Source organism: Nothoprocta perdicaria, unplaced genomic scaffold, assembly GCF_003342845.1.
Source record: "Nothoprocta perdicaria isolate Ctin4 unplaced genomic scaffold, notPer1 scaffold_22, whole genome shotgun sequence".
Taxonomy (NCBI): domain Eukaryota; kingdom Metazoa; phylum Chordata; class Aves; order Tinamiformes; family Tinamidae; genus Nothoprocta; species Nothoprocta perdicaria.
The window spans coordinates 1,198,406-1,224,056 of record NW_020455415.1 but is presented as its reverse complement, the minus strand read 5'-3'; positions in this window follow the sequence as shown (position 1 = coordinate 1,224,056).

Below are 25,651 nucleotides of genomic sequence, written 5' to 3'. Positions count from 1 at the left end.
TTAAAAAAAAGTCGCCGCCCGTGGCGTGACCGGCCGCGTTCCCCTCCCCCCTCAAGTGGCTTGGGGGAGGGGAACCGGGTCCTCCCACAACCCCTGGGGACCGTTTTCCAGCCCACCCCCCCTTCCAGCGTGGTCCCTCGAGGGGGGGTGTCCCCTGGGTGCCCCCGCGGCGCGGGGCGCGTGTCTCGCCGCGGCGGCTCCATGGCCGGTGGCCGCCGCGTGCTTCGTGGGCGCGCACGCTTGATCCCTTCTCATCTATCGTATTCTTGGGGGGGATTTTTATATTTTTGGGAGGTGTGTGAGGGGGAGATGCGACGAAAGTTTCCTGTAGTTCCCCGGCAGCCGCCGGTCACCTCGTCCCCGCGTTCAAGCGCTCGGTAAAGTTTTGCCCGGCCCAGGAGCTCCCCGCACGCCTGATTTTTATTTTTATTTATTTTTTTAATTTAATATTTCCCCCCTCCCCGCGCCTGGCTTCTTTGTCTGTGTGAACGGTGCCTTCCGACGGGTTCCCGTCCGTCTGCTGCTTGCTGCTAATTTGCCTGCAGCCGCTCGAGCAGGTTTTTATTTCCTTAGAAAAGCAGCTGCAGAGGGTTGTTGGTTACCTTGTTGGAGCACATTGCTCGTGGTTAGCACCAGGCCTTAATTAAAAGCAAAAAGTCTTTTTTTTTTTAAAGTCATCTCAATTATTGAAAGTATTCCAGATACCGCCTTAAAAAAAAATCTGGCTTAGTGAAATTTTATGTTTAGATCAGAACCGAAACAGACTTTTTACTTGTGTAAAAGCAGCCCAAACTATGCAATGGACTCCCCTATTCTTACAGCAACGTGAGAGGAGACCCGAGGGGAGGGGAATTTTTTTAATTTTTATTTTTTTWAATTTTTTTTGGGAGCTTTTGTGAACACATGCGCATTTGTTCCTTCTTGCCACCGCACTGGAGTCTGCCTAGAAACAAAGAACGCAGCCTGGCGAAGTTGACGCTGGCTCTGCAAGTGTCTGGCTTCCTTTTTTCCCCGATTATTTATTTATTTTTTATTTTTTTTGCATCCCTTACTAATAGCCCTGGCCCCAAACGCTCTAGATACTTCCACGAATGATTTCCATGTGTGTGCTGCAGCCGGGCACCCCCTCCCGACCCTGCCAGGCCGGGGCGGCGCGTTCCMGAGCGCGCAGCCATGATGGATAGCGCGAGTTCTCCCATTTTCCGGCGGCACGGCCGCCGTGACAGCTCCCGGTAGGAGTGCCTCCGCCGCGGAGCCTCCCCCTTGCTGAATCATTGCGGCGCGATGGCCGGACGGCTCGGCTGCTCAGGGAGCCAAATATTCCCCCCCAGATCATGAAGCGATTGCAAGGTGAGGCGGGCGGGGAGGACGGGACCTGGTTGCGTTTGGACAAGGCTCTTGCACGCGGTTGGRCTCCAAAGGGAGAGGTTTTTTCCCTTCTTTTCCGCCGCTCTCGGCTCCCGGGCTGCTCCATGGAACAGCTGGGCGGCTTGGAAGGGCTGGTGCTGCGGCTGGTCCCTCTGCAAAACTCCCTTGGCGCCTCTGCGGGAGCTCTGTGCCTGTTTGGGGGAGCAGGGGGTGGATTTGTGGCCTGGGGAAGCGGTGGATGTTGCGTGCGATCGTGCAGGGTGTTTGCACAGAGGAGCGTGAGCAGCACAGCGTGCGACCGTGGTGCTCGCCTGAAACCATTTGTTTGTTCTGCAGTCGGGAAGGTCCTTGCCCTCAATCCTGCAAGGAAACAGGGATCTGTTTTTCTTCCTCTTGCCCCTGTCTCCCCTCCAATGAGAGTGTGTAGGGGGGAGAGAGAGGAGGGGGAAGAAAAGTGCTGCTAGATGCTGCTTTTTGGCATCCTGTGGGTAAAAAGTATGGAAGTAAGAGGTGGGACGAGAAGTTGTGAGTGGGGGAGACAAAATTATAGTAGTTGTTGGACATGTAATATGATCCTGTAATTAGAGCGCGGTTCCAGTCTATACCACGTTGAAACTATTGAGTGTCTGCGTTGGAACAGCCTGAATTAAGCCGGTTCTTCTGGGATTAAGCAGCGGCAGAATAAAGCAGTTAAAGTTTCCGTGCAGCAGCTTCTGTAGGGTTGCGGGGAGGCCTTTCCCCCCAGTGGGCCCTTTTTGGGTTATGTTGCTTTTAAGGCAGTGTGTAGAGGCTGTAATGATGCTACTCTGCAAGCTGGAGCAGTGCCTTATGTGGCACCATCCTGCTCCCCGGAGCTTGGGCTACAAATGCAGGCCCTAATTCTGTGACTCAGCCATGGGAATCACTTCCCAAAGGATGGACGGAGGCACAGGCCTCGCTTATGGATTCAGCTTGGAACCTTTTGCCCAACAGAACAATGCAAAATACTCTGCAATTTGGTCTTAAGTCCCCTTCCCCCCCTAGTTTATACTCTGCGGAAAGCTGTGTTAGCGAGCAGGCCTGGAGCTCGCKTGCCCGGATCCTGGCAGCGCTGCCCGTCGGCGGGACGAGATGCCCTTGGTGGCATCGAACGGGTCTGGTTTGCTCAAGGATTGCACTGTGCCACCGCCAGGTCCTGGCAGCGCCATCAGACACCTGCAAAGCTTCAAGCTGTGCGAGGTTGTGGGGTCACTAGCCCTCCTTACAAAGGCTGATTCCTTATGAAGGCTAAGATGTGTGTGTATATTAATATATAAAATATATATAGGCATGGTGCATATTTAGATGAACTCATTTTAGAGTAGTGATGGCCCAGAAAAGTTTGAGAGCTATTTCAGYTTTGGAAAATTGAAAAACAGGATTCTGCCTGAAAGACAACGGGCTATAGAGAAGCTTCTAGGTGTGTTGAGAGCCTTTATGGCAAAAAGGTGCAGTCAGTTCTCAGACGCAGCCGGTCATCCCAGAAGTGGCTGTTTTACATCTGTGCTCTGCAGATGTGCTCGGTGTGGATCCAGATGTGTAGCTGTTAACCCGCCCGTGTCTTCCAAGGGAGGCTGCGATGGGGATCCAAGACAGCCCTGGAGGTTGGGAGGAATTTGGTCTTGGGTGTTGTAACCCCCTGCCCCTCTGGTGGCCTTCTGCAGTGTGTGACCAGGTCAGAAATCCAAGAGCCACCAAGGCGGGGGACTCCAGGGAGGATGAGGGKCTGGATCTGCTCGCTGTGCGCCCTGTGCCGCACGAAGGTTGCTGAAGAGAAGGGATGCAGAGCACTTGTCTGGCTGGGGTCCCGGTGCTGCAGGAACAGATGTAGTTCTGCATCCATGTAGAGGACTTTTCTAGTGAGTTTCGYGCCCAGTTTTGCTTTGAGCGGTGGTGGGGTGGTGGAGGGCGCTGTCAGGGAATGGCTTGCATGAAGCTTCAGAGGTGTTCTTAGGTTTTGTGGGCCTAGCATTTCTCCTGTGCCCATCCCAGCTTAGCAAAATGGAGCAGGTATATCTTAATGTTTTGCACTCAGACTGGTCCCAGAATTGAGGTTTTAAGGGACTATTTGATGTGTTCAGGGGAGCATCAGAATAAGACTAAATCTGTAACTAAAAACTGTGGGGTTTTAGCTTTATTACTTCTTCAACTACAGCTTCTGGATTGTTTGGAAGTGGGCTCTGCAGTGAGCAGAAGTGGTCCTGCTCACGGGCCTTTGCTCTGGTCTCCTTCCTGTCCTCATGGGTTAAAAGTGGCCTTGTAGAGAAGTGGCAAAGACAGGACTTTYCTGGCCAAGAGAAGGCTAGAAGGTCTGGGTGGAGGCTGCAGTGCATGCTAGAAATGTGATGGTCCTTGTTGAGCAGGAGCCCTGCTGAAAACTGGGCCTCCCTTTGCCAAGGTAGACCTCAGAGCTGGGGTTTTTTCTTGGACTCTGAAAAKAAAGGCCCGGTGCTAAACGAAAGAGCTGCAGCCTCCAACAGACGTGGCGCGTTGGGCTTGCCCAGGGCCAGCCTCCCAGCTGGGCAAAATGCAAGAAAAGCCTTTGCAGGGCGCTAGAAATGTTCAGCTGGGCAGAGAGAGCAGCCTGGAAGGGGAGAGGAGAGGATRTTCCCCTATGCTCTGTACTCTGTTTGACATTGAGATACCCACGTCTCTGTCCTGTTCCATATGCGGTGTGTTTGCCATATGTAGCATCTCCAGGAGCAGTTCTGGTTTTGTGAGGAGGAGCTGGTGCAGGAATGGGGCCCTCCTAGCTGCCAGGGAACTAGTTACTCGTGCATAATGCACTGGTTGGCTTGGTAGGTTTTTTATTTTGTTTTTAGCTTATTTTTAATGGGTCTGTTTCTGGGCCATGCGTACACCTTTCTCCAAGGCAATGCTCAGCTCCTGATTGTGGGTTAAATGCAGRCTTGCATGTCATTCTGAAACACTGTCTTTAAGCTGGAGCATTTATAATACCAAAATGTTTTGCAACTCTGTAGTCTCCTTAAGTGCAGCATTGTGAGTACTCCAGAGTTTCTCTCCATGTGTTTGCTCCCTGGATGGAGTTCCTTGTACTTGCTGCATACAGAAACTGTATCTCTGTTTTAGTTTGCAGTCCCTTGGCTCGCCTGTGCGTGCGAATCACTGCTCCTGGGCAGCTTGTTGGCCTGCTCTTCTGCTTGGGATGCTGCTGCAGCTGTGCACRTGTTAGACACATAAAAGGTGTGTGTCCTGGTTTGCCATTCCAGCTTCCAGGAGGGACTGTCCATCCAGAGCACTGTTGCCTTCCCCTGTTTTAACTGATGTCAGCAGATCCAGCGAGATAAATACTTTGTTTTTCCTCTCCTTCTTCTCATCCTGATGTTAAGGATCCACCATGGGAATGAGTCTCCGTGTACAACTTGCATGGAGCAAATCTGTGCCTTGGCCTGTTTGCTTGCTCCATAAGGGGAAGCTCCTCTGGAGCTGAAGGAGAGGTGCCAGGGTCTGTCCTTTTCTCAAGTGCACGTGTCCCGCTTGCGAGCCCAAACCCGCGGCCTTCAGAGCCTGGTGTTTTGTGTCCGAGGGCTCCTGAGCGTGGAAAATGAGCATCCTGTGCGGGTGCAATCCGAGCTGCTCCCGAGAGCCACGTGCAGGGCTGCTGCTGCCCACAGGCTGGGTCAATAAGAGCACTGCTCACTCCCTGCAAACAGCCTCGTGATGGGCTTTGACTGGCAGCTTTCCTCGGGGACAGCCTTTTTATTCAGCGCTGTTTTTGGCGGCCCTTCTGATTGCCTTTTTGGACTCCTGTTTAATGTTCTTTCCCTGGCGCGATCAACTTGTGTTTTTGTTCTTGGCTTCTTGGGTGCAGCGAGAATTTTATGCAGCACGATAACGTGAGCGCAAAGAGCTGCCTMCCTGCAGTGCAACCTCTCAGCCAGAGCAGTATTCAGGAATGCAAAGCTGATGGATTCAAAGAGATTTGAGGTAGGCCTGGAAATTGCTGTGTATGGGAGAGCATGCTCATGTGTGCATTCACCTCCTGCAAAACAGTGCCATAAAACTGTCCTTGTAATAATAATGTCCTTGTAAAAGACACAATATAAGAGGCAAAATATGTGCTTGTGCACATTTAGGGGTGCTCATTTTCCCCTTTGATACCATACAGGCTGACGTATYCCCCAGCCTCTGTGGTAGGTAACACAGATTCTGCTCTGTTGCACTAACGTCAACATGCTGTGAAGCCAGCGTTGTTCTCGTGACTGTAACTTAGCCTGTTGCTTGCATGTGTCTGTGTGTTTTAATCCACACAAATCAAAATTCTCCTTCTCCTTCAAGTGTTTTACACGTGGCATGTAATCTCTTAAAATCTTCTAGGCAAATGTGCTTGAGCTAATAAAAACAATAATTATAAGCTTTTCTGAGAGCAGAATTTTAATTAAAAAGTCAGATTCCGAGCTGTTTAACGTATACTGTTTGTGTAAACAGCAGCTTCTGTTGCATTACATGCATGATATTCAGCATTTGTTCTGCTGAAGTCTTAAAGCCCATCTCTTTGGGGCTGAATTATCCTTTTTTAAATTAAAGATGTTGGGCCATCAGTTTTGCGTGCTGCTTTGTCACAGGTTCCGGAGTCTATCCAACACTTCTCAAAGCTCTGGTCCTTGACTTAAGTGATGATTTTAAAATTAGCTCGTCCGTATTGTCYTTCTGGGTTATTCTTGCAGCTGCATAGGAAAGCTGGAAAAAAATTAATTGGGAAGTAACATACAAGCTCAAAAAGCCCACGTAATGCAGAGCTATTATTTCAAAGCAACGCAATTACGCTTTAAGCCAATTGAGGCTTCACTTAATTTCTCAAGGTTTGCTCTAGATGAGTAAACCCACATTTAACTCCCCAGGTAGGGCCCTACCGAAACAGGTCTGTTTGGCTGGTGACAACAGAGGGCTGTGCTGAGAGCAGGGGAATTTCCAGCATATCCGCAGCCCCGGACGCTGCTCCTGCAAGGCTGGCGCCTTTCCACATATTTGGAGTTATTCCTCCAGTCCACAGTTTGTTTCTGCTTGGTCCAGGACCTGATTTTGCCCCTGTGAGCGTTAATGACAAGTCCTTAATGTTTTAGGTGGGAGTAGCATTGGGCCCTGGGAAAAGAGAGAGCAAAACGCGGCGGTCGCGGGCTGTGACAGGCACTGACAGGAAACGCTGCGTTCTCTGCTGCTGCTAACTCGGGGAGGCCACAGCTGGGTAATTTGTTTTTACTTCCTGTTCCCAATCTGTTTGGGTCAAAAGTAGCGGCGTTTTTTTCATATTAAGATGCTTGGCTTCATTCTGCAAGGCAGCAATAAATTTCACRCCAGACACAACATGTTTCTGCTATTTCAGAGCCTCTTTATTGCTGCCTTTGCCTTTTAATCTGGATGGYGAAATCTTTATTAGTACTTTCTTATTACATAGACCTGCTTTTCAAGGAAAGCTGGAAGCTGCTTGTTCTTTCTGTTTTGAAGGTCAGGCCTTGCCTTGCTGGGTCATTCAGCACAAGGACATCAAGTTTCTCTTCCCAAATCCACTCCGAGCTCCATCAGCAATACCTGCTTCTCTTAACCGAGTCTGTAACTCCTTTGTAGACTCTCCCACCCACCAGCCAGCCAGATGTTTGGACAGACATAGCAGATATCCTGCGATCCTCTGAGATGGAGCCTGAAGGCTTTGAAAAAACCTGGGAATGAGGCTGTGCTGGCACCTCCCCAGACAGCGGGACGTCCTGGCCCCGGACACTTGTGCTGTGTTTCCAGATGCATTTCAGTTAAGCCGCTCCTGAGCTGCATGGACCAAGRAGCGACACGGCGCTGTGACAGGGCTGGGGCTGCCTGTTCTTGCCCCGTGGCACAAGATACTGTTGTTGTCTYGCAGAAGAAGCCAGAGCTGGTGGGTGCCATGTGAAGCAGGTACCACCTGGGGTGCCTCTGGGTGCTTGCACAGCCCCTCTGCCTCGTCCCGGTTGCACTYGGGAACTTACCAGCGTTTGCGCGGCCGGTGCTCCGGTGTCGAGTTTGGAACGGGGCGGCTGCTGCAGCTTAAAGGCAAACTTGTCCGCTATCATGTGCTGAGGGGAAAGATACTCKTATCAGAGACCTGAGATCCGGTCAGAAGGGCCAGCCGAGTCTCCGGCGTGACTAGCAGGTTTGTTTATTTGCTACGCAGGCCGCYGTCTCGTTCCTGCAGAGATACTGTTTTTTTGTTAACTCATCCCGGCTGTGGAGGGTGTCCTTGATTCCCTGGCTTGGGTGATTGCACCATTCCATGTGCTCCCATTCCCTGGAAGGCGCTTCCACYCTCAGGCCTCCCCTACTTGGCCTACCTGGGGGTGCTTGGATGCAGAATCCTGCAGGATCCATCCTTACCCTTGCTCCTCCAGCCCGCACGCAGATCCTCTGCTGTGTTTCTGATGTAAATGACGGTGAGGAGAGAAACCCGAGAGGAGCTTGTGCAGCTGGAGGAGGCCCCTTGGGAGCRGGCCCGGCAGAGGGAGAACACTCTGTTTCTAGGAGCTCCTGGGTGCTGCAGGGCTCTCTTTGGGTCCCTGGGTTCCGGGTGAACCTGAGCCTGCAGCTTCGTGCCTTTCAAATGGGTGCTGGTGCCAAGGGCAACAGGAGCCTCCCTGGGATGGCTTTAACATTTTTTTTTTTTTCCCGTTCAATTTAGTAATTTAGCAGGATAAATGCACTTTTTAAGATGTCCATGATAGCTGCTAAGGGAGGGAAGTCCATTATAGCCCCATTGCAGCATCGCTGTAGCAGTCCGAGTGAAGCTCCCCACAAACAGGAGTGACACTTTGAGGATGGCAAATCCCCTTGGTGTTTGTCGTGACAGAGGAGTGATTTTAAATGCATTTAATGTCAGTAATCTTTGTATTAGCCATAATCTGCTTCTGAGAAGTGTATGTGCATGTGTTCGTGTATGTGTGTGTGTGTGTGTGTATATATATATATATATATGAATGGAACTGCATTACTAAAAACAGACCATTTCCCCTGTTCTCTGCCTTGAGCATGAGCACAAGCACAAATTGCTCTTCTGTATTTTGGGGACAGCAGCTGCAGGTGGTTGACACGGTCACACATCAGCAGCAGTTACTGCAGTCCCAGATTCCGTAGCAGGGCTCTGATCCTGCTGGGCCAGGGCTGTCTTCAAAACAGCTTTAATTTTCTTGTAGGCTTTTGGTTTTCTCCAGGGCACTGCTTAGGAGCAGGATGTCAGGGAGCAGAGGACAAGAGGAAGGACAGTTTGCTGTGTTGCTTGATGCGCATCATTCTGCAGGATGTACCAAGGGGAGAGTGTGAATGTGATGGTTTGAGGTACTTGATGTAGTGAAATTAGGTGGATTGTGGAGGCAGAGGTGAGATGGGCTTGATTCAGGATGGAGTTTCAGGATGGATTCAGGATGGAGAAGACTGAGCGTCTGATGTGGGGCCACAGCGGAGGGGTGAATGAAGCAGCAGCCGATGTCTTTAGGTAGGGGCTGTCACAGGCGACTTTGTGCAGCTCCCTGGAGGGACTTGGGCTCATTCCCATGTGCATTGGTATCTGTGTGCRTTGTGACGTTACTCATGGTGGAGATTGAGGCCCCCAAACGAGCGCAAGAGAGAATTAAAACCTGCGAGCTGCTTGCTCATGACCCGAATCCCCTAATCGTGCGCTCGTACGAGCGAAGCTCTTAGGCTGGCTCCAGGAAAGGGCATTTCCGCACGAGGAAATGCGTGCGGCCRGCCTGGGCCCGCAGAGTTGGAGCTCGGGCGGGATGGACAGACGGACGGCGTAGCCGCGAGAGCCCCTGGTGCTGTGCTGGGCTGCGGGGCCTGCGCTTCCAGCCTCGYGGGAGCTCCGGGGAAAAGGCTGCGCATTCCTGGGCTCTGCTCCYGAGAAAACCCCGCCTGGTAGCCGGAAACACAGCCCAAGTGAGACTGTGTTCTATGGAAGTGGGCCTTAATGTCAATGGGCTTAAACTTGACCCTTAATTTGATTTAATTTAAGCTTCGTGCTCTTTTGTGTTTTGTCCTTTAACCCAGGAAGGACCCCTAAGGCTCGTGCAGTGGGATGGGCCCTTCCCATTCAATTTTCATCCTGTTTTCCGCATGCATTTTAAGAGGGTGCTTTGCTAATGCCAAGAGAGGGCTAATCCCATGCTTTGAGCTACGTGTTCTCTTAATTCCTCCTTGTGACCCTGTAGTCAGAGATGCAAGATTAACAGTTGTGTGTTTTGTGTTTTTTCGTTGTTTTTCAAGTAGGTGGCTAAACTGAAAAATCAATTAAAGCCCAACCAGCAAAAACAGAAAAACAGGAATTTATTTCACTGTGGGTCTACTGGTAATAAAGATGTTTGGCTTCAGCAATAAGCTGAAGCTCATTAAAAAAAAATTGTCATCCTGCTGAGGGATGAGGAAACATATTTAGGTTTGAAATATATTGTTTATTTATTAGATGGCAGGTATAGGAAGATATATGGCCTTGAAACATTGGCTCAACTGACAGGGGGAGGAAGGAAAAAAAGGAAAGACACAAGTGGGGAAAAGCCTAATGTTGCCTTTTTTAAAGAAATGCTTCGAATTTTCTTCTGGAGGAGTCTGGAAATTCAGGTTAGTCACTGCAAAAGTGAATAAATAATTTATCTGAAAAACACTGCCTCGCTTGCAGCCATAGCAAATCTAATCATAAAGGGAGATTAAAATATTTTGTAGGAGGACTTTGAAAGCACCTTTGGCTCAAAGCGGTGGCTATGGGAACTGAGAGAGACCTCTGATTTTCTGCTACCTGAGGATCTGGCTTTTATCTTGGCTCAATCTCTTTCCCTATCCCTCCCCCACCTGCTCCTGTCGCGTGAAAAGTGAGTCTGGGCGGAGGTTTTTGCAGCAACAGTTCAGGGCTGAGCTCGAAYGCGGAGCCTCCCCCAGCCTCCGGGGTTTCTGTTTGCAGCTCCAGGGCCTCCTCTTCCCAAGGGCTCTGCTCTTGGGAACCCGAGAACCGGCTCCGTGTACAGGATGGAAATCTGGGGGTTTGAACATTCCCCACAAATGTTTTTGGAAAACTCCATCCAAGCATCTTGGAGAGCTAAATAAGACTTGCGGTGTCACTTGAGGAGGCCGAGTTTTACAGCTGTCTTCTCGGAGCACGTTGATGACAGCTTAGTTGCTAATATTTTGTGTGTGGGTCGCTGTTTGCCCCACTGCTGTTGACGTGTCGGGAGGTGGAGCAGAGGAGCAGATCCCGCTGCTGTGCAAGGCCAGCGGCCTCCACTGCAAAGAGCYGGTGGTCGAGGCTTGAGAGAAGGGGGTCCTGAGCTGCAAGAACAGCCCTTTGGAGCGAGGGCAGCAGGTTGGGCATCACCTGAAGGCTGTTGCTGGTGTTGAAGGGCCTCTTTGCACATCAAGGGAGGCCACTCTTTGCACATCGAGGGAGGCCACCACTTGGTGCTTTGCAGCTGGGATCATGCCTGGCCCTGGATTCCCCATCTCCTGCCCTGGGATCCAAGGAACAAAACCCTCCTCGTGCACGTGCGGCATCGGGACACGATGGACACGGGCAGGATGCGGTTCAGCCGCTGCCAGGCTGCCACTCCGGCCTTGGCCGAAGAGGTGGGGACGGGAAGCAACGTGCCAGCCCTTGGACACAACCACAGCCATTAACGAGCCCTAATTTGTGTCTGCTGTTGCAGTGAGTAGCTGGGCTGTGCCTTGTAGGGCTCTGTTGCAGGGTGATGTGGTAGCTGGTTAAAGCCTTTTATATTAAATTAGTGTACCCTATTGATGTCTTGTTGCTTTTCTGGAGGATGAATAACCTTTAGGTGAAATTAAATGCATCAGACCTTGCTATGGTTTCGGTGTGAGGCCAGGCCTGCATCTGAGGAAACTTCTGGGATGTTAATTGAAGGTTTGYATCCTGTTGCACAAGCTCTGGGGTAGGAATTTACCTTGCACAACATGGAGTGAGCACTGCCGTTCGCTTTCTGCCTCTTCAACGTCTTCAAAGGCCGCGTGGTTCCGAGGGAGCCCTCGCTCAATAAACACTAACGTTTGTGCAGAGGGATCAAAGGAGGCTCCRGGCTCTGCCGGTGACGGGGCGCTGAGCACAGGCAGGCTCACGTCGGAGTCCCTGAGTCTTCCCTGTGCCCTTAAGGTAAAGGATTAAACTTGCAGTAAGAACGAGGTCAGGTCTAGACCAAAAAGGAGACTCTGGAATCCAGCCAAAAGCATAAGTAAGATTTTCTTTTTTTTTCTCTCTAACATCATCCTGAATGTGGCAGTTTTGTTGACTGAGCTGAAAAGAGGCTGACATCTGTAAGTCAGGCCTGATTAAAAGCGAATGAGGGTGGAGAGCTCTGCGGAGTAAAGAGGATTTAAAGATAACTGAAGGGAGATGCGTGGCCCTTAGTTGCTGAATTTGGTTCGGCCTTGGGAATCTTGCTCCCAGCATGGGATCAAGTTGCTCCTTTTTCTCTGGATCTGCTGCTGTCCTCCAGAGCACCGTGGCCTTTACCCTGTTCTTGCCCAGGTTCTGGGTTTCTTCTGGTTGATCCCATCCTACCAAGTATGGCCTTTCTGGATAAAAGGTAGCGTTTGATTTAAGCTTTGGCCTCCAGGTTTCCAAGGGAAACTTCATGTTTCTGTAAATCCAAGGGAAACTTCATGTTTCTGTAAATCGCCTCTGTGGGGACAATACCCCCAGCCCTCAGCTGCTTCTGCTGTTCCTGTGAAGGTTTCTGTGCTTCCTCTGACCTCTGCTGCCTCTCCCTGCCCTTCCCAGCTGCTCTGGCTGTTGGGGATGTTGACCCTTCCTCTGCTGAGAAAGGAGGTAGGAAGTAGATGACAATTCTGCCACAGCAGCCCGCAAGTTTCAGTAGTTACCGCATCCTGTTCTCCAAACTGTAGCTGTATCTCTAGCTATGGTTATACCTTGAGCGCGTTGATCTCCAGAGTGCTTTGACATGGAGAATCCCTGTCACTTGGGATGGATGAACTGAAGTGCAGAGAGGCAAAGGGACGGGCTCTAAACAGGCCATTGAAGGAGGATGCAGCTTATAGGAGGCAGTGGGGCTCGGATGGGCCTCGAGCGTGACCTGGCCTGGGCTCTGCAGCTCCACGCAGCAGCCACCTCCCCATCATTCATTTAATTTTTTCTCATGATGATCCCTTTCAATGGGAGAATGGCTGCTTTGATCAGATAAAAATTCACCTGCTAAAAATTCAAAGGGTCCTTGATTTCTCCCTGAAGCAGGACCCTTAGTTTCTAAATCAATTTTATAACAAGATAAAAATAGAGAATTACTTGATGGGGAAAGTACCCACTTCCCTACCAGTTCTGCTGAGCAGCCTTCGGCTCTGAAGAAGTGGGGAAATTACCCTCAGCTTCGCTGGACCGAGATCCGCCCTGGTGCTTTTGCAATAAAGAACCTAGAATTACAGCAGGGCTTCGTTAAGCCTCTCTAAATTTGAAGAATATATGAGTCAAGATGAAAATGTAATTTTAATTCCTACGAGACAGCGCTGCCTTCTCCRCAGTGACAGGTCACCTGCTCAGCACCGTGTCACGGAGCCCACGTCCCTGTGTCCCAGCTGGAGAACGTGGCTGCCTTTGGCATTGAGGGGAAGGAGCCGTGGAGCCGAGGCTGCTGATGGCAACGCTCCTTGTTCCCAGGTMCTCGCTGCAGCTAAATGCTGATAGTTGTGATGGCCTCTCAGATCAACCCCTTAATGACTTTTATACCTGGGGAAATAACAGCATAAGCATCAGTATCCTTGCACAGTGTCCCAGGCCTGTATATCAGGAGACTTGGCAATTGTTTGGTATTTTTTTGTGAAAACAAATGATTTCAGTCCTCACRGTAGGCCCTCAATTCATTTCCATCTGTGACAAGAGTCAAGATTTAAGCCTGGGTCTCCCAAAGTAAAATACAGTGAATTATCCCCCTCTATCATGGAGCCGTTCWGTGATGGCTGTGCATCCAGGCAGGTGGTGGTGGTCCTTGCTCCCTTTGGGCCATGTGTGTGATGGAAGCTGCTTGTTCAGAGCTAAGATCTCTGTGATTGCAGCTGTTTCCAGCAGTGCCTTTTAACCYAGCCTCTCCCCATCCTCATTATGATGTTGCTGCCCTCCCAGAGGGGAAACTTCTGGCACTGCTGCTTGTTTGCAGTTTGTACGACGATTAGAGTCACGGCATCGGTGACGGGTGCTTACCAGGGCCAGAGGCTGCTGCAGAAGCACCAGAAGTTCYGCAGGAACTTAAGGAAAAATTTCTTCACAGTGAGGGTGACAGCCCTGGAACAGACTGCCCAGATTGGTTGGGGAGTCTCCTTCTGTGGAGATCTTSAAACCCGCTTGGACGCAGYCTGTGCCACGTGCTCAGGATGACCCTGCGTGTGCAGGGGCCTGGACTGGGTGCTCCCTAGAGGTCCCTTCCAACCTTAAGGATTCTGTGATTCTGTGACAGGTCAGAGGAGGTGTCTGTCCTGCTTGCCATTTCTATGCTGATTTRCGGCTTAGCCCGTAGAGGGGACAGACAGGGCAGTGTCCCCTGAGCAGGACAGACTGAACAGAGGAGTTCTCTTCCTACCTTAGTCCATAGCTAGGCATTTCAGCCTTCTCATCAGCAACGCGCCTGCTTGGATTTTGAGTGCTTTGTAATACTGTGCTTGCCAAAGGAGAAGCACATTGTACAAACTGAAATACAGCTTTTCTTCCTTCTAAACCTGCCTTTTGCCCCGGCAATGTCAGCATTCAGCACACAGGCAGAAGTCTTTAGCCTAAGTACTAGCTATAGACTAGAAGAACCAGGCTGCCTTTCAGTAAACGTAGGGCCTTATTTTCAGAGCCTGCCATGTCTTTATGTCCCGCTGTTGAGCGGGCGCACGTGCTCGGCTGCTTGCTGAGACCCAGGGCTGCTGCTGGCGGGCAGGGCCGCTCGCTTGCACAAGAAATCCCTGTGTGCAGACGCCGGGAGGAGAACAGTGCTGTCTGTGTGAGCGGGTAGCAGGTGGAGACACCCTTAAAAGAACCATATTGATGTCGTTAGCAAAAGCTGTGGAGCGTGTTTTCCTTGCAGATTGTTGTTTAATATTGTCCTTGGTGTCTTTTGAATTAAATCTGTCCTAAGAAGCTGTGCTGGAATCGTGACTGGCTACTGCAGAGTCGCTGCGAACAGCCAGAGAAGGCAGCACGACCTGCTGGGTGGATAACAAGATGCAAAGGTRCAACTGGAAGGGGAGCCCAAGGCAAGAAAATGCAGGGGAAAAAGTGGGTATGAGGTAAGGCTTGCGCAGGCAGCCCTTCTGCAGCARCTAAAGCAAGGTCTTGCTGACCTTGGCAGCTGTACAGGGCAGTCTTTGCATAAGAATGAATCGTGCTTAATATGCTGGAGAAACTATTCAGGGACAAATTCTTGTTTTCTTCAGYGCTAGGGCCATTATCTTCTTCCTTGATCTCTAGTTGCAGCACAGGAACAGGCAGGTGCTGTGGACAGGTAGGAAAAGCGTCCGGTTGCCCTCAGGTTCAGCTGTTTCCCATGGGATCTATAAGTGCAGGAGCCCAGAGTGTCCTGCCGAGCTTGCCCAGGGCGCCTTCTCCTCACGAGCTGGCAGCTGTTGGATATTGGGGTGTTTGCAGCTGTTGTTGAGAGGTTTGCCCTTCTGCAAGGAGGCAATATTGATGAATGGTCATGGGAAGATGTCTGAGAGCAGGTCTGTCCCGTGGGTTTGGCCAGAGCCCTGTCTGCAGGGCCTGCTTGCTGGAGGTTACCAAGAGAAGGCCGGAGAGGTGGTGTTTGGTAACACTGACCCTGGGAAACGTAACTAATGCAGCTATGAAGTGTTAAGTGTTAAATTAAACTAGGAGATTTAAAAGCAATCAATGGATCAATTCTGAGATTCGGATGAAATGCTCGAGCTTTCAAACAATAATCAGGTTTCCRATAAGACCTCCGTGGTGTACAATTAAAGGGGCTGCAATATTAAATCAGATGTTAAGGGAACAATATTTAGATGTTGAAAGAACAAAGAACCAGGCAGAAAGAAACCTGAAAACCGAGCACCCTGGCTGGGCAGAAATGGTGCAGAGAGGGCAGATGCACTCAGCTAGTGACTGAAAAGCCTGAGAAAACTGCAAAATCAGGGCTGAGCACTTGCCTAGGGGTAGACTAGACCATTTTGCCCTCATAGATGCCTTGCAGGGCTTGCAGGCTCCCTGCCCATCCACGTGCATGTGTGTTTGCAGCGGAGCTTTGCTGGGAAGCGAGGGCAGCATGTTAAAATCCACTGCAGCAGAAGCAGGGCCATGCAACAGGCTTCCCGAGGGGCTGGAAACCCTCATTACAAACGGCCCCGTTTCAGAGGGAGCCCAGCTAGTCAATAAGAGCCAAGGCATGCGATCGATGCTCTGTTAACAAGCAGAGTAGCAATTAAGAAGGGAGGAGAAGCTGGTTTGGGGATATATAGGGTGCCCTAGGGCACATGGTTCTTCCAGAGCATTTCTGTGAAGTTCTTATTTTTCTCCCCTTACCTTCTCCCCTGCCTTGATGGAAATGTCTTGACTTCCATCAAGAAATAAGGAGAGAAGGCTCTAGAGCAGCAGCCTGCAGTTCAGCAGGTCAAGAAGTGCTTTGTGGGCAGCACTGGGCTTTGTCCTATTGCTCTGCTTAATTTCCCGGTGCCACAAGCTGCTCCGGAGGCTGTGGGCAGCACTKCAGTGCTCCTTCCCAAAATGTGCATTTCTGCCTTAATCTCAAAGGGATAATTCAGAATATGGGGCAGACGCAGCCTTTAATAAGGGCACCTGTCGAGCGAACGTTTCGGTGGGATGGGGTGGGGGGAAAGCACCTCTGCATTAGATAAGATGTATAACTGTGCTCGTTAGCTGCAGGCATTAATTTGCTAACYTTGTCCTGTCCCTGCGAGGTGGTTATCGGGGAGGACACAGCCAGGAGGCCCTCGTGACACGCRTGTTTTGAAGACCACCTTCCCATTTTCCACGTAATCCTGGGGGCAGCTGCCYGAGGTCGAAGAGCTGCTTAGGTGAATGGTTTGCAGTGTGACCCCCCAGGCTGCCCCCCACGTGCCCCTGATTGCGCTGGCTGCTGCTTAATTGCAAACCCAGCCTCACACAGGGGTGTATGGGGCCTGAGCCCACCCGCTCCTCCGGGAGGTCTCCACAGAGGATCTCTCCAGCAGAGCACTTTCCTTGCTAGGAAAGGCTAAAATTTCCACCGAGATGGAGCTGGGCAGAGGTAACATGAGCTCTGCAAAAGTGCCTTTGTGCTGGAGGCTGCTGAAGAGCTGCTGTGTTAACAAAGCCTGAATGCGGGTTGGTTAAATTGTAGCTCTTGTATTCAAGGTCACTGTTAATTTTTTTTTTTTTTTTTTTTTAATTGCAGATCTGGGGTTGTAAATGAGATTTGCTGCTCTGAGCTCCCAGAAAGGGCTGGAAATGATGTGATGCTTCTTCCCCTGGTTACCTTATGTCACCCCAACCCTCTTTCCCTCTATCTGGGAGAAAAATAAGTTTTGCAGAGTGCCATGCATAGGTGTTAACTTCGTCACTGATACTAGAGCTGCCTKCAGGGATGCGTCTCAGATGAGCCTGAGGCTCTGTCTGTGGCACCGTGCGATTGCCCTGTGAGGCAGGGAGATCCGAGCGTGTTTTGTGGCCAAAGGAGCTTGAACTTTCCCTTAACATCCCTCTGCAGGGACCTGCAAGCCCTCCAGGGCTGGATTACCTGTCTCTTGCTCATGGTGATGTTGAGGGAAGTTCCTCTCATCCCTTTCCTAGYGGGCAGAGCTGGCTGCACCTCTGCTCTGTCCCAGCAAGAGGGCCCTGCCTGCCTGGAGCCTCTCTCCTGTTTTCCTGCCCCGACTTCCCTGGACCAGCTTGTTCTCCGTGTCCATTAACCCTTCCAAAGAAGCCTCATCCGCTTGTCTCTGTCCCGCCTGGGCTGTGGCAGCAGGGTCAGGGCTGAGCTATGGGGCAGCCTGCTCTGCAGGTCTTTGCTGCTGCTGGTGGCTCTGCCAGCTGCAGAGCTGCWCCCTTGGGCAGTTTGAGCCTCTGTTTCTTGTATCGTGGTGCCAATCAGATTAGCTGGTGCCAGGAAGCYGAGCACAGGCTGCCTGCTCTTGAATGCTCCCTTTTTCCTCCTTACCTGCTATTCCCAGTTAAGCCACTTCCCTCTCCTCCTTGATTCTTTCAGGTAGTTTTGCTCCTTCCTTTCCATTTTCGCAGCCTTATTCTGGCCCAGTTTTTCTCTCCCTATGGCCGTGTCTCACTGCAATTTGACATCCAGACCCAGCACTTAGCTAGAGGCCRAATCCCGCTCCCCGCTGGCCGCTCCGTCGGCTCCGCTGCAGCCTCCTCGGGCTGTTGTAACTTGGCTTCCCTTCCATGAGCCTGAGCTGAGATCTCCGCAGTTCCCTGGAACAGGCACTAAAGGTACTAAAAGCAAGGAAAGGGGCCAGGATTCAAGAGGTGAGAGGGTTTCYCCTGAGGAGGGGAGGACGTGGGTGTCCAGGCACTGGGTGCTTTTTCCCAGCTGGATCGCTTAACCTCTGCTTATCTCCCTTTCCATTTGTACATTTTGTTCATTAGTGCTTGCCCATCCCAAGAAAGGTCTCCTGAGACATTAGAATATACGTTAGCCTCTAAAAATAGAGGCTGCAAGTTGCTGGAGGAGGGCGAAGGCGCCACTCGCACGCACACAGCGGCACGGTTCAATTTGGGGTTCATTTTTGCTGCAAAAAATAACCTGCCCCCCCCCGGGCCGGCCTTAGAGGACCCCGTGCTGCTGCGGGCACCGGGCCACAACGGGCCCTTCCCCTGCCTGTCGCCAGGCCCCACCTTTATCCTCCCGCTAAAAATAAAGCGCCAGGACATTCCTTCCTCCTTACTCTGCACTGCTACTCTGACCTCATTAGACTTTCCCAATGCAAAATTTCATTGAACTGCTCTAGCAGCGGTGAAAACAAAAACAAGATCATTGGACTTCCTCTGGAAAAAATGCATCTATATGACAGGGAGCTGTAGGGAGCCAAATTTCCACTGCCGAGTGCAGCTTGCGCGGGATGCATATGTTCCCTAGCATGCATTTTGGTAAACAAAGTAGTCTTCATGCTCAGAAGAATTTAAACCATTTATCCTTTATATCTTAACTGATTTCCCTCCCACCCTTCCTTCTTGATGGAAATAAGTGGCTCGCGCTATCTTTAAGGAGCAAAGAGCCGGGAGTCACCAGAACRGTGGCATTTTCTTCAGAGCCCCAAGCTAAATATATTTTTGAGGCTTAGGTATGTGCGTGGTGATGGATTCCATCCAGGTGATGGATTGCTGGGCTACATCATAAATTCTGTTTGTCGGACACCTTTGATTACCTCCCCTGCACTCTGCCCATAATCATTCTCCTTCAAACATCCTTCTAATGTTCTTAACAGCAGCCAATTAAAACAAAGACTCAACTTGCTGCATATCCCCYGGCTCCTTCCCGCCGGCAGGAAACGGACCCCCTGGTTGGGAGTCTGAGGGTGGGGGACAGGGACCTCTCTGGGGTCTTCCTGGCTCCAATAGAGCCCCGTGGGTGCCAGTTTCTTGGTGCTGGGCGGGAGGGCGGCTGGGATTGCAGGCAGCGCAGGGGGAGACGAGGCAAGTGGGGAAGTGCCCTGTACTCATGTGGTGGGATGCGTCTCCCCACATTCCTGGTCTTGCTCCGGTGCATCCCTATGGATTCAGGTGCTTTCTGGTGGAGCCAGTGCCATGAGTGCAAGTGGGAAGTATTTTGGGCTATCCTCGGAAGGGCTTTTGGGAGCTGTGACCCCGCAAACGCAGGGAGCTACAGAGAGAATTGGTGACCAGAGGACGTGGGTTGTGCCCATGACTGGGGCATCCTAGAGCCAGTGAAGGTTGCAAAGGAGAAGTTAATTAACATGGCTGGTAATGAGAAGAGGAATTAATAGGTGCTGGCATGAGCGAAAGGCAGTGGAGGTGGCGCAGGCTGTAGTGCACCCTGAGGGGGACAGTGTCACACACCAGTGTCCCAGCGGTGCCTTTCTCCTTGCTGGATGCGCATACGTGTGTGTGTGTGTGTGTGTGTGCAGGTGTGTTTTATCCTCCAAGTGTCACCGAGGAACTATTGTCCCCTCTGCAGAGCTCAAGGGACTTGCTGTGTGTCACCTGTAGCTGAAGCAGACCGTGAGCTCCTGTCCCTTGGGATTTGGGCATCCTTCCTGTTTAATGGCAACCTGCAGCAGCCACCTGTGGAAGGATAAAACCTTTGGAATCAGGACTCGGGATTTTCATTTATGTGTGAAGTTCAAAAAAAAAAAAAAAAGTCTCAGTGTCAGGATGTTTGCTTTTCCTGATTTTTTTTCTGCCTGTTTTAATTTTTTCAGGATAAAGAAAAAATAAACATCTCCATGTGATGTTTTTCTTGCTTGACTTTTGGTCTCCCCCTGTCATCGTAGATTTGCTTTGCGACCTGCGGATGTTGTTGCAGGTCTGGGTAGAGAGGAGCGAGCGGGGCCGCGCTCCTGCGGGACCTGCGTTCGCGGCYGGGCACGAGGCCTGGCTTTGTAACCCGGCCTGTAATTGGGATGGGCTCAGACACGGCAGCAAAAAAAGCCTTTGGAGGCCTGTCCTCYACGCAGGGGAAAATTACAGTCTGGCCCAGAGCGCTGCCTTTGTGATGGCTGCATTGTGCTCGGCTGCTCTGTGTTTGTACCCGGCTGGGCTGCTGCCAAGTTACTTAGGGCTTATCCAAGCGCTCGGWACCAAGAATGCTAAAAGACAAACTATTTTTGTTTTCTGTGAGCTCTTCCAGCTGAGGGAGTTGAAACCGCTGGCCAAGACGTTGTCTCCTSTTTGTAGCCACCCTTTTTCACCAGGTAGGCCAGTGAGCACCTTAATGTGTAAAGCTGCAGCCCGTGTGGAGGAGCAGCTCTGCTCTGCAGGGGGATGCACCGTGGGACCAGAAGGGAAAATCCTCCCTGCCGGCCCCAGGGGAGTAAGGGCTGCCCTGCTGGAGAAGACCTGGCCGCCTGAGCATCGCTCTGCACAGTTGGGAAGCCCGGAACGGGGTAGTTGCAGCCACAAACACATCTTGATCCTATTCCAGTTCAGCTCTTCCTTGCTTTTGAGGTTTCTCTCGCTGGATGGTACCACTGAGAGGACGGATGTGACCTGGGAGTTCCCACTTCTCAGAGGGAGAGGCCGGGCTGTGCAGGGGTGTTTGTGGGCAGGGACACAGCAGGAGAGCTGYTCCTTGTGCCCTGTGCAGGGGTGTGCAGCGGGATTGCATCCTTCCCAACGCCTCCGGCCTCCTGCACTGCACCGTGGGTCCCAGCGGGATTCCCTGATGGGGAAAATGGCCTGTGCTGGGATTGTCTAGGCTGCAGCACCCAATTTGTGACAATTCCAAGCAGCTGGCAAGTCCCTGAACGTCCACGGGTAACTTGGGAAGTGCGGAGGGAGATCCTGCCTGGGAAAGCACAGTTAAGTGTCGGCCACATTGATGCGCAGAACTGGGGACAAAAGGTGTTTCTGTCCTTGGGAGGAGTGCAGGAATGGGCAGAGATGGGAATGCTCTTTGCCTAGAGCCTGCCTAGGGATCACTATTCCCTGGTAGCCACTATTCCTAGGTAGGAATTTTGCTCCAGATTCTGCTTTGCTCCAGAGTATCCATGGGTCCTTCCCCTCTTCCCCACGCCTTCTCCCTTTCTCTCAGAGCTGATCCTAGGGAATGTCTTGAATGCCAGGGTTTCTCCTGCCTGAAGGTCAGTGTTGTTTTGCTCCAGCATTAAGGCCGTGCTTTGAGCTTAGCAAAGACTCGCAGGTCACCCCTTCCAGCAAGGTCCCCTGAGAGGAGGGTCACTTAAAGGCGACCCTTGGGTTGTCCCTGTGGTCCTGCCCAAGCCACACACTCGCTTATCTGCTTGGCAAGGACCTTGGGGGTTTCTCAAGCACCGAGCAGCATAATCAGCCAGATTGTGGGATGYGTCTGTTTAATCCTATCTCTGATGATTACGTTGTGGGCAACAAACCTTAATGAGCCTTGGCCTTTCCTGTCTCCTCTGTAAATATGTGCGACTCGGTTGAGCCCTCCACGTAAGGCAGCTCTTTGAGCTGGCCTCTAGACCTCCCTGCCAAAATGCAGTGTTTTGTACTCGGCCTCATCAGCAAAGTGGCCCCATGAACATCCCAGGTGAGGGGTCTCGGTGAGTGGCTCCTACGGAGAGAGCTGCAGTAGGAAAAAGGGATAACTGATATTTGAATGAGCTGTTGGCAGGAAATCCAGTGTCCCCCAGAAAGCAAAAAATGCAGCTTTTTCTGTTTATTCCAAGCAACAAATTATTCAACAAAATAGGTGGAAGTTCCTCTTGAGGCTCTGCACCACGTGTGGCCTTGCAACACCCTATGCAAAGGTATTTGCTGTGCTGGGACACATGTGTGGGTCCAGCATAGCAGCTGCTGGGGCTGCTTTTTGAGGCAAACGAATAAATAAAGCTCTTTAAATCAAAACATTTTTTGTGATGAATATATTTGGTGTAGAACTCCCCAGCAAATAGTGGCAAAAAGCTCTGACTTTTGCCTGTGGGAGCATGTCCACAGCGAAGAGTGATTTCAGAAATGGAAAAAAAAAAATCTTTTCAAATGCTTCATTAAATTTAGCATTTTATTTTCCCCATAGTAGTTTGCTGTAGGGTGTAAACATGCAGCAAAGGATCAAGCTCCTCGAGTTGATCCGTTCTCTGCTTTTCCGTGCCGCTGCTGGGCTCTTCCCTCTGGTGCTTTACCTGGACCTTGCCCCGTAGGTGTCCGGATCGGGTAGGTGGTGCCTTGGGCGGCGGGAGCGCTCGCCAGTGATGGATGGCCCGTTTTCCTGGGATGGCAGAGCGTCGCCTTGGCAACGCTGGCGGCCCTGCTGAGCACCACATCTAGCTCCTAGGGCACAAAATCCGGGCACCATAGGGAGACGTGCCGGCCGATTTCCAAGGATGTGTGACTCTGTGTGTGCTACTTTGCCACCCCCTTGCAGGAGGAGAATTTTTCTCATGCTGCTCTTTCCATGGGGGTCATAACCAGAAACCCCCACTCTGTCAGGCCTCCCTACACTGCAGGCAAGTGTGAATGTGGGGGGAGAAGGACAGTGAGCGCTGGTGGCTCCTGGAACACAAAGCACGTGGTGTCTGCCTGCCTAGACAGCCAGCGTGAGTGCACAGCCACTTCTGCGCTTGGCTGGTATCCTGCAAGGAGGCTCTGCCATGGCAGCGACCTTGGGGGGGTTGTTATATTTGGGTGTGTGTTTTGGGGGCTTTTGATGTCCTTTCCTAAGCAGACAGCGCCCTGGGCTGCACTTGACTCTTCAGCGTGCAGGGCGATCTGTGGGGATTCACGGCTCCCAACAGCTGCGACTAGACCTTGAACGGAAACTCCTCATGCGTGGCCATGAAAGAGGGAATCTGTTCTTCTTCTGGGTAACTGGTCRAAGAACAAAAGCCGTTTTATTTCTTCCTAGCTGCGAAGGTCTACCTTAGATTAAGTAAACTGTTCCCTAAGGGAGAAAGTGTCCAGGTACAGAATGTTCACAAAGGAAATATTCAAGGTGTCTACACAAGTCTCTAAAGTGTTTGCTTTTCAAGTAGAAAGGCCAGGGCAAAAAATAGAATATTATTTTCTAATTTAAAAGCAAAAATATCTCTCGCAGGTGGCAGGAAATAAATTGACCTTCTTCACGGTTGATACTGCAGTCCATTAAGTACCCAGGCAGAAAGCAGGAGCTGTTAAAAACCCAGCCCTTTGCACAGGTACCTGCCGTTCCAAGCGCAGGGGGTGCCAGGGGCCCCTTTTGGAGGCCGTCCTGCTGCGCGCAGACTGGTGGCACTGCAGCCTCCCGGGCATTTGAGTGCTCCTGGGTTTCTGGTGACACCGGGCCAGAGCCTTGTGAGGGTGGAGTTGAGCGGTGGAGCATCCGCTACCCCTGCCCTAGGGCAAGGGTGCTCCCATAAGGGCTTTGGTTTCTCTTTTTTATTTATTTGTTTTTTTCCTTATGTGTCTCTGACGTGCTTGGTTTCCAGGAGCACAGCATTTACTTGGAATATTTTCATTTTATTTCGGTAGTGGTAACACCTCTGTTCTGTCTGTGATTGAGGAGTTTTAACCACTCGAGCTTATTGGGGAGGGCACACACTAAGTTTCTCCGTTCCCAAAGGTACTGAGCTGAGACGAAAGGGTGCAGAACTGTCCAGAAGGTGCAAGGACTGAAGACTCCAAAGTTGGCTCTCATCGGGGCAGCTGTGACCTGGAAATAGTTGAGGAGCAGTAAATAGGCACCCACCTTGCTGTTCCTTTGAGTCATTTCTTTTTTCAGAGCAGAATTGTGCCTTAAATAGCATCCCTCACACAAGGGAGCTGCCTAAATCAGCCCGGTCACATAAAYGGCAGCGTCTGAGCAGCAGGAAGCGCCTCGGCGCTCGCGGCCCTGGCGCGTCCGCCCCGGGGGTTTCGGTTTCACGGCAGCGGGAGGAATCCGGCGCTCGGGCGAAGACGTTTGTCCTTGGCCGTGTCCTCGCGTCACCCCAACGCTGGGGCGTCTTAATCCCGCCCGCGGCGCGCTCGGATGCGACCTCCGCATCTCGCTGCCCTTGGCCCCCTTCCCGGCTGAGGCTGCAAGAAAGACCTGCTCTGTTGCCGCCCAAAGCCTGCGCTTGGAGCAATTAGGCCTGGCCCCAGGGTAGGGGCTTTAAGTTATTGTTTCCTGAAAGAGATAAAGGCCATGGGCCTTTCAGCGTTGCTGCTCTCGCCTGCTTTGATGCTGCTGCAGTGGAGAGTGAATTGGCGCATCTGGTCGCGGAGGGGATGAGCGGGGCCAGCCCGAGCTGGGCAGGGTTCACACGGCAGCCTCTGCCCTTTGTTGTGTTTCCTGCGAGCTGAAGCTTTTCCGTAGCTCCCTGTGCGGAGCTACTTTGTATCCTCCTTGCTTTTGGCACGGRTGTTTTTAATCCTCTTGCTTGAAGTAAGCGGGAGAGCAAAGGGAATAAAACACCACGTCAAAAAAAAAATAAAGAGGGTAGTATATGGAATGGGGAAAATACATCGCAGTGAGAACGGTTGTGCTTGTTTGGTTCTAGGAGCTGGAACGTGGGGAACTGAAACTTTATGGTGTTGGTGGTGGGCTCAAAGTTAAGCCAGTACTTAGGAGCCCTCCTGAGCGGGCAGCACGCGGGTGTGCGAGGCTTTTGCTGTGTGTGGATGGGTGTTGGCGTTTGGGATGAATTTACTCATTTATTTCCCTCCCCCTGGTATAGAGGTCCTTGTCCYAGAGTCTGGGATGACAGTCTGTCTTTGTGCAGAAAAGGAGGTTGTTTTGCTAACACAGAATGTTGTTTTCTGCTTTTCTATGTTAAGCAGACTACTTTCTTTTTTTTTTTTTTTTTTCTAATCCTGCAGAGTTAATATATAGAGCACGGGTCTAGTTCTGTCAGCTGAGCAGCAGCGTTTCTTCATACTGTTACCTTCTTCATACTGTTACCTGTTTTTTTTAATGCATTTTTTMAAAGTCTGCTGTCACATGTAGCCAAACGTGTATTTTTAGTTTCTTGTTGCTTATGTTTGCTGTGACTTACCTGCCGTTAACGCGATCCCTTTCCATGCAGATATCTGCATGTCTGCGTGTGTCCCTGTCCGCTCCCGAGTTACAGGGGCGAGAGCAAGATGATCCTGTGACCTTTCTTAGGATTTTTCCAAAGGGAAGGGCTGGGAAGTGGCAGATCCAAGTGAGCTATTCATACATCTTGCTGTAATAATCACGTGCTAAGCCTGGACTCACCGTGTTCAGGTCCAGCAGTAACAGACCCTCATTCCCACTGGTGTCTGAGGCTCCGGAACAGGCATTTGATGTGCTCACGGCAGCTCCCGGGAGCATTCTTTCTAATCCCCACCCATATTTGACCTGTTCCAGCTCGTTTTTTAAGAGCTGCACCCAGCCTGTCCCTCGCTGCCTGCAGAGAGGTTTCCACACATCCTTCTGTGCTTGCAGAGCTCGGTTGGACGGGGAGTCTGGACATCAATGAATGAGATTCGTGCATAAAACTGCCCTGCTTGCAAAGCCAAGATTGATTTAGAGCATCTCTGAAACCCCAAACATATGACTGTCTAGATAGGCCTTTTCCTTCCCTTTGAAGTTGAAAACATGCCTAGCAAATCTGACGTTTGCTGGCTCTGTTCCCCACTTGTACAAAAACGCAAAGGTCCTTCTAGACCCACGGGCTGGACCGAGCTGGTGCC